This window comes from Phacochoerus africanus, chromosome 12, assembly GCF_016906955.1.
Source record: "Phacochoerus africanus isolate WHEZ1 chromosome 12, ROS_Pafr_v1, whole genome shotgun sequence".
NCBI classification, from domain to species: domain Eukaryota; kingdom Metazoa; phylum Chordata; class Mammalia; order Artiodactyla; family Suidae; genus Phacochoerus; species Phacochoerus africanus.
In genome coordinates this window covers 35,799,983-35,811,401 of record NC_062555.1, presented here as the reverse complement: position 1 = coordinate 35,811,401, position 11,419 = coordinate 35,799,983, and positions in this window count along the sequence as shown.

Below are 11,419 nucleotides of genomic sequence, written 5' to 3'. Positions count from 1 at the left end.
AAGAAATTGGCACAACACTGTAAATCAACTATAATAAAAATTTGAGTTCCCGTCGTTGCTCAGTGGTTAATGAACCTGACTAGTAAACATGAGGTTGCAGGTTCGATACCTGGCCTTGCTCAGTCGATTAAGGATCTGGCATAGCGGGGAGCTGTGGTGTAGGTCTCAGATATGGCTTGGATCTGGTGTTGCTGTGGCTGTGGTGTAGGCCGGCGGCTACAGCTCCAATTCGACCCCTAGCCTGGGAACCTCCATATGCCGTGGGTGCGGCCCTCAAAAGACAAAAAAAAAAAAAAATTAGAAAAGAAAAAGTTCCAAGGTTATATAAAATATTGCCTTCACAAGCAATAAGCGATTATTGCTGTTCGTATCATTACAGAAGTTACCCATTTGTTGGAGAGCAGTCACTTTACTGATGGACAATTAATTAATGAATTATGTGATACTGGTAAGGATCTGCAAAGAGAAATGTAAGAGACACAGAGAAGATTTCGTGGCCAGTGAAAATGAGGTAGCTATACTTCCATTTCTTTCTCATAAAATTCTAGAATATTGGTACAGAAAGGGACCAATGTGGTATCCGAGCTGCGTCTGCGACGTACACCACAGCTCACGGCAATGTCAGATCCTTAACCCACTGAGCAAGGCCAGGGATTGAACCCACATCCTCATGGATACTAGTCAGGGTTGTTAACCACTGAACCACTAAGGGAACTCTAATGATCAAAATTCAGAGCTATGCTCAGAGATAAAAATTACAGCAGTAGAGTTTGCCCCTTAGGGTATTATGCATCTATTTAATAATGAAGTCCTGGAGTTCCCGTCGTGGCCCAGTGGTTAACGAATCCGACTAGGAACCATGAGGTTGCGGGTTCGGTCCCTGCCCTTGCTCAGTGGGTTAACGATCCGGTGTTGCCGTGAGCTGTGGTATAGGTTGCAGATGCGGCTCGGATCCCGCGTTGCTGTGGCTCTGGCGTAGGCCGGCAGCTACAGCTCCGATTCAACCCCTAGCCTGGGAACCTCCATATGCCGAGGGAGCGGCCCAAGAAATAGCAACAACAACAAGAAGACAAAAGACAAAAAAAAAAAAAATACAGCGGAAATAATGAAGTCCTGTGTAAGAGGCTGACTTTAGAGTTGGCTGGAGGGAGCCACATGGCAGAAAGACTGTCTTTCCTCATGGACAGAAAGAGAAGGTGTCAAGGTGTTACCTGAAGTTCCAATTGTCTATTACATTCTGTTTTAACAAAGATTATATAGTCAGGAAATGTCTAGACTGTATCTTACTGAGGTTCTATTTAGGAAACAACAACAAATGCTGTTAATTGGCCCCCAGTGTCTGTTCTCCTTCTCTTCTCCTGAGTGGCAGAACCTCCCTTTTCAAAGTTCTCAGGACATTTGATCAGATGCAGTTAAGTGATTATGTTTCCCAGCCTCCTTTGCAGAAAAGGGATGGCCACTTGGATAGGTTCTTAGCAGAGAAATGTTAAGTGGGAGTGATATACGACTTCCACATCATTTCCTTAGAAAGAAATTATTTGCCTTCTATTTCCAGCACAACATTTGAGCCTCACAAAGAGAATCTCTAATTAGAAAGGTGTGTCAGGCAACCCTGGTTCAGCCAGATTCTGCCGCCTTGATCCTCTATTCTTTTGGGGCGCTTCCAATTCAGTCAGGGAGGGAACCGTTGTCCTGGATGGTGCTTGGATCTTATAGGGGTCCCTAGGGTTTAGTGGATGGGGAGGGAAGGACACTCACCACAGACCCATGGGCTCCCACAAGACTGACCTGGCTGCAGCACTAGATAGAGCTCATCCTGGCTGAGGAGGGGATGTTGAGAAGATTGTTATGGATCTAGACTTCAGGGAACAAATTTCTGTTTCGAGAAAAAAAAAAATAGATGACATTCTTTGACTATCTGCCTCTTAAAGAGAGTATTGATTTGAGAGAGAAGGAAAGCTCTAAAATATAAAATTCTGACCCCAGAGGCATGAATGGTCCCCACGAGGAAGAAATGAGACTTTATGTAACTAGGCTGTGGATTTTGATGTGGAACAAGATGGAAGGGAGGTATATAGCCACGTTTTGAACACAGCAAAGCTTTACCAATCTGTGAAAAACGTGGCAGAAGGACTGAAGCCCAGAACCCCTGAGGGTTGTTAAAAAAAAAAGCCCAAAAAGTACAGAGAGCAGCAAAAGAGGACTATTTGAATCAGGCTTAGAGTAAGAAGAATGAAGAGATAAGATCAGAGCTGAGGCAGATGGTGAGATTTTAACCGATCATAGAGACAACATGGTATTATTCACCTGCTATTCTGTGTCCTTCTTTGGTAAGAAAAAAGGATCTTACGTTAGACATGGTAGAGGTAACATGATTAACAAGGATTTGACATCTTAGTTATGGGAAACCTGAAAGAGCTATCGTCACATTTTTTAACATGATATTTTTATTTTTTTATTTTATTTATTTAATTTAATTTAATTTAATTTAATTTAATTTTGTCTTTTTGCCTTTTCTAGGGCCACTCCCTTGGCATATGGAGGTTCCCAGGCTAGAGGTCTAATTGGAGCTGTAGCCGCTGGCCTACACCACAGCCACAGCAGCGCTGGATCCTCAACCCACTGAGCAAGGCAGGGATCGAACCCTCAGCCTCATGGTTCCTAGTCGGATTCGTTAACCACTGAGCCACAACGGGAACTCCATATTTTTTAACATAATATTTTTAAATGGCTGCAAAGATGATCAAGGTCACTGCTGGGCTTACTTATGTGATCAAGGAACAACTGACAGTAATACTTGGGCAGAGATGGCACACAGAAGAAAAGACTAGACAAATAAGAGAATTCCTGCCCTCGAAGAGTTGATGGTAGTTGCATGACTAACAGAATCTGTACAATGCGTATCACTCATCTGCTGATTAAGGAGGGTTACTGGGAGTGTTCAAGCTGACCTAGAATTGTATCCCCTCACAGAGAAGATTTCTGCAAGTGACTGAGACATTGTGCCTGCCAGTGGATCTCTTTTTGTCTTTTTTTGGGGGGGGGGTCACACCTGCGGCATATGGAGGTTCCCAGGCTAAGGGTCTAGTCGGAACCGTAGCAGCTGGCCTACACCACAGCCACAGCAATGCAGGATCCAAGCCTCGTTTGCCACCTACACCACAGCTCACAGCAATGCGGGATTCTTAACCCACTGAGTGAGGCCAGGGATCAAACCTGTGTCCTCCTGGATGCTAGTCAGGTTTGTTAACTGCTGAGCCACGATGGGAACTCCTGCCAGTGGATCTCAAACTTGTTTGACTGCGAATCACAATAAGAAATATGTTTACCACACGATCCAGTGCAGCCAATAATGAACATTTCATGGAATAATAATACTCCCTTTGGATGTTTGATATACCATGGTATTTTCTTTTCTAGTACAGTTGAGTCTCTTTCACTAGAAATATCCTCATCACAACCCACTAAATTGACTTCTTAATGGGTTGTGACTTCAGCTGGGAGAACTTTTCAGTTAATTATCTGTCAAGGTCTGATATAATTGAATGCTTATACCTTTTTAATGTTAAGGGTTTTATGGCTAGAAACACTGCTCTTTGCACGGACTGTACTTGTCCATTGAGTTGCAAGCAGGAACACGACTGCCTCAATAAATCTGGGCTGGGTGGCACAGAAAAGATAGTCCATGACTGTTTATTGAGGAATAAGTAAACTCTCTTGTAAAAAAAAAAAAAATGGAGTTCTCTGATGGCGTGATAAGATAGCTCTTGATAACATAGGACAACGCAGGGGCAGAAAGGGTGTTGATGTAAGACTATTGACATAGACTTGGAAAACAGTCTAGAGTTTACCATGAGACCTAGTCAGATAGACGGTGCAAACTTAAGCTTTTAGGGTCACCCAGTTATACGTTGACTTCAATTTCCTGGGGCTCTGTCCACTTTTCTCCATATGCTCTTCCCTTGAGACATTTGGAAAAGCTCCCTAAGTGTGTTGACTTAGTGTGTGTTAAGTGTACAACTAAGAGTTAAAAGTGGAAGGTTTGGACACAGGGAAAAAGGAAGTGGGATGAGGTCATGGGTGTGACTGGCGGGGCGGCGTGGAGTTCACGGTCTCTGTGGGCAGAGACGGGAAAACGTGAGACCCTAACTCAGCGTTGGCGTGGGTGAGGTAGACAAGAGTTTGGCAGCTTTCTGACAACAAAAGGGGAGTTTGAGGTGAGAGGGCGTGTGCTAATCCTATGGGCCTCTGGCTCCAGCGTTAGGGGCCTCTGACACCCAATACTTCCCATTTATGGAGGCCACGGTACCTGAAATTCTTTTGGGTTTTGTCTTCGCCCTAGTGTTTTTTACTAACATACAGACATTCTTGGGAGAGTGAAATATCCAGTGGCAAACATTATTTAGGTTGTAAACATGCTGTAGATTCAGTCCTTTCCACCAAAGGGAGGGGACTCTAGCAAGACGGTAATATAGGATCTGAGGGGAAAAGAGGCACCAAAGGGGAAAAAGTGAAAAAGGAAAGAAGGCAGGTGATGAGTAAAGAGATGACTAGTGTCAGAGAAATATTTCACAGGTTTTCTGATCTGTCCTCCTCTTCCAGTGAACAGCATCCCTGAACTTTTGAGGTTACCAATATTACTTTTGGCGTCAAAAATTCTCTGCCTTTCTCCTTAGGCACACACCAACAAAACACATTCATTCACAAACATTGGCTTTCTTTGTAGGATCAGGCGCTATATTGCCGTGCAACTTGCATCATTCACTTAATATACTATGGCCATGCCTTCAGGTTGATGTTGATAGTTATAACATCCTAATTAAGTGTATAATATTATAAAGAATGAAAGTATTGTAATTTACCAAATTTCTCTGCTCTTAATGGGCATTTAGGCTATTTTAGGGTGTAGGCCACTGTCTCGTCTATCTTTCTTTTCTTTTTTCTTTTTTTTTCTGCTTTTTAGGGTCACACCCACGGCATATGGAGGTTCCCAGGCTAAGGGTCCAATTGGAGCTACAGCTGCCAGCCTACACCACAGCTCACGGCAACGCCAGATCCTTAACCCACCGAGCAAGGCCAGGGATTGAACCTGCAACCTCAAGGTTCCTAGTCGGATTCGTTTCCACTGCGCCATGATGGGAATTCCCTTTTCTATTTTTTAGACTTTTTTTTTCAAAAATGTACAAACTACGACAAAGTAGTTTCCCCTAACAGTAGAACATTACTGAATCTGAGTTGATTTTTCAAAATCCTCAAACTTTATAACTGCTTCCTTAGAGATTCAATCAAACTTCAGTGGGAACAAGAAACTGATGCTGAGACATGTAGGACAGTGTTTCTTTCTTGCTTTAAAACAGAGCTCTGTGGGAGTTCCCACTGCGGCTCAGTGGGTTAAGGACCTGACATTGATTGTCTCTCTGAGGATGCAGGCTCAATCCCTGGCCTGCTTCAGTCGGTTAAAGATCCAGCATTGCTTTAAGCTGTTCAGTAGGTCGCAGGTTTGGCTTGGATCTGGCTTTGCTGTGGCTGCGGTGTAGGTGAGCAGCTGCAGCTCTGATTTGGACCCCTAGCCTGGGAACTCCCATTTGCCACAGGTGTGGCCATAAAAAGAAAACAAAAACTTTACAAAGGAAGTTCCCTGTGGCACAGTGGGTTAAGGACCTAGCTGTGGATTTGAGTGTGATATGATTATCACACTCCCTCTTACCCCAACCCCCTCTTTTGCTGTTCACCAGCTGTGGCACAGGTTGCAACTGTGGCATGGGTTTGATTCCTGGTGCAGGAACTTCCACGTGCCATGGGTGTGGCCAAAAATAAAAATAAAAATAGCTTTATGGAGGTGTAATTGACATATAATAAACTGCATATATTTAAACCTACAATTTGATAATATTGAAACCATCACCACAGTGAAGATAAGGAATGCATCCATCATCCTCAAAACTTCCTTATGCCTCTGTGTCATTCCTCCTTCTGGTTCTTGCCGGCCCACTCCTTGCACGTTCACTGCAAATCACTGATTTACTTTATGTCATCATAGTCTACGTTTTCTACAGTTTCATAAAAACAGGCTATCACAGGATATTCTCTTTTTTCCTGGCTTCTTTCACGTAGCATAATTATTCTGAGATGTAGCCATATCGTTGCAGGTATCAGTAGTTGATTGCTCTTCATTGCTGAGTAGTGTTTCATAGCATAGATAAGCCATGAATGTATTTATTCATTTGCCCATTGATGAACATTTGAATTATTTCCAGTTTGGGGCTTTGGGGCGATATAAAAAAAGCTGTGTGAATACTTTCTGCACTCATGTTAAGTCTTTGTGTGGACATTTCTCTTGGGTAAATGCATGGAAACAGAGTGGCTGGATCACATGGCAGGTGTACGCTTCACTTTTTAAAGGAACTGTTCTACTTTTCCAAAGTGGTTGTGTCATTTTACACGCTCATCAGCAGTGTATGAGAGTTCCAGTTGCTCCTTATTCTGAGCAACACTTGATGTAGTGTCATTTTAATTTTAGCCATTTCAATCGGTATGGAGATATCCCATTATGGTTTTTTTTTTTTTTCTTTTGTGGCTGCATCTGCGGCATATGGAAGTTCCCAGGCTGGGGTCAAATTGGAGCTACAGCTGCCAGCCTACACTACAGGCGCAGCAATGCCAGATCCTTAACCCACTGAGCGGGGTCAGGGATCAAACCTGTATCCTCATGGATCCTAGTCAGGTTTGTTAACTGCTGAGCCATGAAGGGAACTCCCCATTATAGTTTTAATTTGCATTTTCCCAATGACTAATGAGGTTGAACATCTTTTCATGTGCTTATTTGACACCTGTATAGCTTCTTTGGTAGATTATATACTGAAATTATTTGCACACTTTTTCAGTTGTTCATTATTATCGAGTTTTGAGAGTTCTTTATAAACTCTCTACAAGCCTTTTATGATTTGCAAATAGGTCTCCCAGCTTTTAGTTTTTCTTCTCATTTTCTTAAAAATGTCTTTTGAAGAGCAGAAATTATTAATTTCCATAAAATCCAGTTTATCCATTTTACTTTTATTTATTGAGCTTTATCTCTAAGTATTTTATATTTTATGCTATTGTAATTAGTATTATTTAAAATTTTAAATCCTGGGAGTTCCCGTTGTGGCTCAGTAGAAACAAATCCGACTAGCATCCATGAGGATGTGGGTTTGATCCCTGGCCTCCCTCAGTGGGTTAAGGATCTGGTGTCGCCATGAGCTGTGGTGTAGGTCACAGACGTGGCTTGGTCCCCTAGCCTGGGACTTCCATATGCTGTGTGTGGCCCTAAAAAGCAGAAAAAAAAAGTTTAATTCCTGATTTTTTTTTTGTTACTAGGATATAGATACAATTAACTTGTCAATATTTAACTTGAATCCTGCATCCTTGATAACTCACTTATTAGTATGAGTAGCTTTTTTGTAGATTCTATTGTGTTTTCTACGTAGGAGATCATGTTGTTTGTTTGCAAATGTAGTTTTATTCTTCTTTTCCAATCTGTTTATGTATTTCTTATTGTACTGACTAGAATCTCCAGTACAGTGCTGGATAGAAACTGTGAAAGTGGGTATCCTTGTCGCCTTGATATTTAGGAAAAAGCATTCTGTCTTCACTTTAAGCATTACATTAGCTGTAGGCTTTTTTGTAGATCCTATTTATGATTGAGGGTATTACCTTTTATTTCTAGTTTGCCAAGAGTTTTCAGGAATAAACGATCACATAATTTTAAATTTTTGTTTGTAACTAAGGCAAATCACATTGATGCATTTTAAATATTAACCTAAAATGCATTCCCTTGGTCATAGCGTTTTTGGATGTATGATGTTGCGTTGGATTCAATTTGATGAAATGTTGTTAAGAATTTTAGCATTCGTATTCATGGGGGGATATTGATTTGTTGTTTTCTAATAATGTCTTTGTCTGGTTTGGGTATTAGGGAATGCTTGGCCTCACAGAATGAGTTGGAAAGTGTTCCTTCCTCTTTATTTTCCTGGTATATTTTGGTACTATTCATTTTCTGGTATTATCTTTCCTTAATTATTTTGTACAATTCACCAGTGAAGCCATCTGGACCTGGAGTTTTTTTATGGGAAGATTTTAAACTATAAATTCAACTTCTGAAATAAATCTAGGACTATTCGGGTAGTCTATTCCTTCTACGGTGAGGTTTTTTTTTTGCTTGTTTTTTGGCCACATCTGCAGCACGTGGAAGTTCCTGAGTCCGGGATCAAACCCAAGCCACAGCTGTAACCAGAGTCCTAGCAGTGACAATGCCAGATCCTTAACCCACTGAACCATGAGGGAACTCCTGGCTTTGCTAGCTTTCTCAAAAAAATACACTAATTTCATTTAAATTGTCAACTTTATCTGCATAGAGTTGTTCACAATATTGCCTTATTATTCCTTTAATATCGGTAGACTCTTAGTGTTATAATTGCTCTCATTCCTGTTATTGATAATTTGTGTCTTCTCTTTTATTCCTTGTCAGTCTGGCTAGAGGTTTATCAATTTTACTCATCTTCTCAAAGAATCAGCTTTTGGAATTGCTTTATTTTCCATTCTGATCTTTATTATTTCCTCACTTCTGTTTCCTTTGTGTTTCATTTGTTCTTCTTTTTCTGGTTTCTTAAGGTGGAAATTGATGTCAGAGGTTAGAGATCTTTTTTCTTTTCAGATATAGGCATTTAGTGTGGTAAAAATTCCTCCTGAAAACTTGAAGCTGCTTTAGTGGCATCCCACGAATTTTTTTTTTTTTAAATGTATTGAAATAGAGTTGATTTACAATGTTGTTATACAAATTTTTTCTTTTTCTTCTTTCTTTTTTTTGTCTTTTTCTCTTTTTAGGGCCACACCCAAGGCATATGGAAGTTCCCAGGCTAGGGGTTGAATTGGAGCTGTAGCCTCTGGCCTATGCCACAGCCATAGCAACGCTGGATCCAAGCTGCGCCTGCGACCTACACCACAGCTCACGGCAATGCTGGATCCTTGACCCACTGAGCAAGGCCAGGGATCAAACCCGAAACCTCATGGTTCCTAGTCAGACTCATTTCCGCTGGGCAAAGATGGGAACTCCCAAATTCTTTTTCTTAAAAACAAAAACAAAAACAAAAACTGTTTAAAGTCTGCCTTTTCCCCTCAGCTTTATGGAGCACAAATTTTTGCTATGTTGTATTTTCAGTTTTCCTTTTGAGTGTCTCTTTGACCCTGTTCCGTTTCTCCTTTCTTTCCCTGGCTTCAGTCAGTTCCATCACCCTAGTGTGCTCATCAGTACCTCGCTGAATACCTGAGATGGACCCTCTGCAGACTTCCCGGGTGTTCTCTCTACATCCCTCTCTCCCCTGCTGATCTGTCCTATGAACTCTGTGCTCCTTGGTCTCCCTGAACTCTCGGCTCTATGCCCTTAAGTCACGGAGCTGCACTCTGCCTGGGTTCCCGTACCCTGAGCCACAGCCTTCATCGTCTTGTGGTCACTGTCCTGAAAATTGTTGTTTCAGGTGTTTTCTTCAGTGTCCTGTTGGTTTGACCGGGAAATTAAATATGGTCCCCACGGCTCCCTCTTAGGAGCAGAAACTGTCAGTGTTTTTGTCTTTAATAGCCCAGTATGGAATGTTAATATCAACGTATTGTGTTATTACAAGCATTAGAAAATGAAATGGTATACACTAGAAAATAAAATATAACCATGTTCCATGTATTAAGAGAAAATATGTTTAGTGAAACGTTTTTTTAGTTATATGCATAGATGTATGGGTGCATCAGCTTGTGATAGAAAAGGCATTTCTTAGTGTAAGTCATGGGGAAAATAGTTTGAGAAACACTGTTTTAGGTGTACCATGGTCCAGTACAGGCCAGAGTCTGCAATGCTTAGTCTCTATCTCTGCCTTGAAGGGTCATATGATCTGGGGAAAATTATCTTTCATTTTGTCCATCTGAAAAAGGCTCCTACAAAGCCATGGTCTGAGCATCCCTGATATCTCTGTGAAATATCTTGTAGGTCTTAACACTGAGATAGAGTCATAATTCTATCAGTTAATAAATATTGATTGCCCAGTGTGTTTCAGGCACTGCGCATGAAAGAAAATGTTGAGATAGTAGCATGAACCAGAGCAGAGGGAGGTCCTCCCTGGCCTTGTGCCAGAACACACCTGGAGACTAGAGGAGGCAGAAAGTAAGGCAACAAAAATGCTATGAAAATTCATAGCATGGGGAAGACTGTGGAGATAGGAAGAAGGGTGCCTGGGGAGAATCATTTAGATGGACTTGCCAGGGTGAGAGGTTAAGAGAGTGAGACTATAGATGGCCTATTTGAGGAATCTCAACTTCAGTATATTTTATTAAACACACATGCATATATATTTTAATACCTACGACGTCTTTGAGATGTACTAATGAAAAAAATGAAGACCCTTGCTTTCATGGAGCTTACATTCTACTGGGAGAGATACAATAAATAATAAATATCATAAATAAACCGTCTGTTAAAAGAAGAAACAGGGGAGGAAGGGAAGTGGGGCCACCAATTTTAAGTGAGAGATATTTGGTGGGGGAATATTTGGAATCTAAATATGATGGCATCAAACATCTATTGTAATACAACTTCTAAAAATATTCCAACATAATTAGAATGTTCTGGTCTACAAATTACTCTAAACTGTCCCTCCTTTGGATCTTGCACTGACACTTTGCAGCCACTAGGGTGCAAATGGGCCCTTTCTGGGAAAAATGAGTTGAAAAAGGAGGTGTGAGAGAGATGCGAATATTTATGTACACACCCTTCCCCCAAGTGTTCCGAAGGGGCAGCGCCATTAAGAACACTGGTGAGACAGCCAAGTGTTACAGTATGACCTGTACCAAGACTTTTTTGCCCTTGGCTTCCCTACCTTGGCACATCCTCACTTGCCAGGGGGTCGAAAGGAGAAATGAACTTCAGCCAGGTCATTCAGCACCAGTGCATGTCACAGCTGAGTAATGGTGGAGAGAGGAAGGCCTGCTGGCCTTATCTTCCTGCCCCTGCAACGAGATTTTTGGATGCTGTGCGAGGATTCCCGCTTACACTCAGCGCCCAGGGTCTGTACAAAAGCCCTACTAAATACTTTCGGTTCCCCTGTAATATTTAAGGCGTAGGCGAGATGTGAGCATTATCCTTGGCCTTCGGGATTCTCCATCCTTCCCACCCCCAGCATCTCGGACAGATCTATAATCAGTCTCATTTTAGGATGCGATCCCATCCCTTCGCCCATTTTCGCGCGGAGAGCGGCCCGCCTTTTGCCGGGCGGAAGCTAGGCGAGAACTGGCAAGCCGCGCGAGGGTCGGGAAGGGGGCGCGCACGCGTCCAGCGCCGCCGGTTGCGCATCTGGAGCCAGAGCGCGCCCCTCCCGCGCAGTGCCCGGCGAGGCCGCGG